The sequence below is a fragment of the Palaemon carinicauda genome, chromosome 38, assembly GCF_036898095.1.
Source record: "Palaemon carinicauda isolate YSFRI2023 chromosome 38, ASM3689809v2, whole genome shotgun sequence".
Classification (NCBI taxonomy): domain Eukaryota; kingdom Metazoa; phylum Arthropoda; class Malacostraca; order Decapoda; family Palaemonidae; genus Palaemon; species Palaemon carinicauda.
Window position 1 is genome coordinate 59,008,397 of NC_090762.1, and position 2,500 is coordinate 59,010,896.

Below are 2,500 nucleotides of genomic sequence, written 5' to 3' on the forward strand. Positions count from 1 at the left end.
TGGTTGGGCACCACAGTTGGGGGGTTGGGCTTGTCCGGCTGTTTTTCTGATGAGCATCTATACTGATGAAACTGGCACTGCAACCAGACACTTTTAACTCATTCTCATATATATTGCTAAAATCCTGAAAATTCAGGTAGTAAAGTGAGAAACAAAGTTGTGTCATAAATGGTGACTAAAAACTTACAATACTTCCTTTAAATATAAGTATACACTTTCGCTACTGGCTTTCAAACTATTACTTCTCGTATACAAATCACCACTGTCTGTTGCAATTTTCTGCAGTGCCTGATATTTTACGCTTATTCTATCGTTGTTATAGCTTTATTACGACCATTTTCCGCTTGTAATATATGCAAAAGCTTGTTGCAAGTATCAACATTGCTTGATATTCTGCAAGGATTGGGTGTGGAGGACACAACGCTACCATCAATGCTAAATTTTCCTCGTGCTTTCAAGCAGCTGTTGTTGGGGAGATAAACATCTACATATCCTAAACAACACCTTGGCATCTTACTTGATAGAATCATCCTTTTTTTCTGCATTTCTAAATGAAATTATACTGCCAGTTTCACCGCTTAGAATTTTAAAAGGTGATTGAATATTCCGTGTTCAATCACTAAGAAATATTTGCAGGAATAATAAATATACAAATGAGGCCATTCCTTCTTCTGAAGTAAATATACTACCCAGATTCAAATGCGTAGCCTCAGGCAAAAGTACACAATCTAATATAAATCAGTCCATCAGTCTAGGCAAGATCGCTGACAGACTTGATAACCGTGTCAGCTATTGGAACAAAATTGGAAGATTATCATGAACTAAACAGTGGTTTCTATATTTGGTAAGTAAGAAATATTTTGAATTATATTAAAACATGTATTGCTTTGGTAACGAACCAAATCTAAGAGTGAAATTGCTTTTGACAGTACTCTGAATAGTAGTGAATATCAGAGAGGAACACGATCCTCCGTCTGTCTTGTTTTAAAAACTTACTTTATATAAATTTATATAACGAACGAACGATAAAAAGTAGAGATGGTTGATTCTGTAAGTGGATTTGGCATCACAACTTTCAAGGTCAATAATCATAGTAGGTAAGGAAATAAAGCTTTTTCGAAAATATTTTTTTTTTTTTTTGCTTTTTATTTTACACTCCATTAGCCTTTATAGTTCAAGTCTTGGCATTGAGAACAAAATTTTATTAACATGAAATAAAAGGGTAGTTTTTTAGGCCTACATTGTAGTTAAGTACGTTGGAAAATGATTTTTGTACACTTATATGATTATTATATTCATTATATTTGCAATGCTTGCTTACCAGAGTGCATGAAATATCACACGAGGTTGGGCTGAAGATGAATACAAAAAAAAAGAAAAAAGAAAAATAGACATGATGAGAACGGAGTATGCAATGGAAGATGAAATATCATTGGAAGGAGAAATGATTAATGAAGTAGAATCATTTTAGTATTTAGGAACTATGATCTCCAATACAGGGTCTTTAGAATAAGAGTTTAGTGAAAGACTGAAAAAAGCCAATCAGACCATGGTTAGGTTAAGTAAAATTTGGAAATCAAATCGCCTGAAATTACATATGAAAATCAGACTATATATCAGTTTAATGAGGTAGGTGTTATTTTATGGACATGTTTCATGGTATGACAATTAAACAAAAGATTTAGTAGATTTTAGGACAAAGCCCTCAGAAGGTTATTGGGAGTTAGATGGTAGGACAGGATTAGAAATGAAATTATAAGAGAGATCACTCGAGTACCATATGTGAATGAGATCATGATGAGGGGTAGATGGAGATGGTTTGGATATGCTCTTCGCACTCCCCAAGAGAGATTAGTTCACCAAACGTTCAGCCAGGCTCCACAAGGGACTAGAAGAGTTGGAAGACCCAGGCTTACATGGCTGAGGACTATGAAGCGGGAAGTAGGAGATGATGAATGGAGTACTGAATTTAAAGCTCAAGATAGAGACGACTGGGGAAATTTAACCGAGGCCCTTTGCGTCAACAGGCGTTGGAGATGATGATGATATATATATATATATATATATATATATATATATATATATATATATATATATATATATATATATATATATATATATATACCCTTTCTGGGTGGGGCCACCTTACCGTGGTGTAAGGATTTGTGTATCGCAATGATCGGCAAAGGTTTATTAGTTAGGGCCACCGATACTTGGTTGGTTTACAATGAGCGATTAGACAAACATCTTTCCCCATCTCCAATCCGCAGTTGGCAAGCGTGGTTATGAAAACTGGCCAAACCCCAGACATGAATGAGAACATGTCTGAGACTTTTGGCCTACAGTGGACTAGAAACGGCCGCATTTGTTGTTTTTGTTGTATATATGAATATACATTCTGTATTTATATATAAATACATTTATGAACATACAACATGGGATTTATAGTCTTATCAATCTTCAAATCCATTCAAATTGAAAAAACAGAAATCAAGCTGAA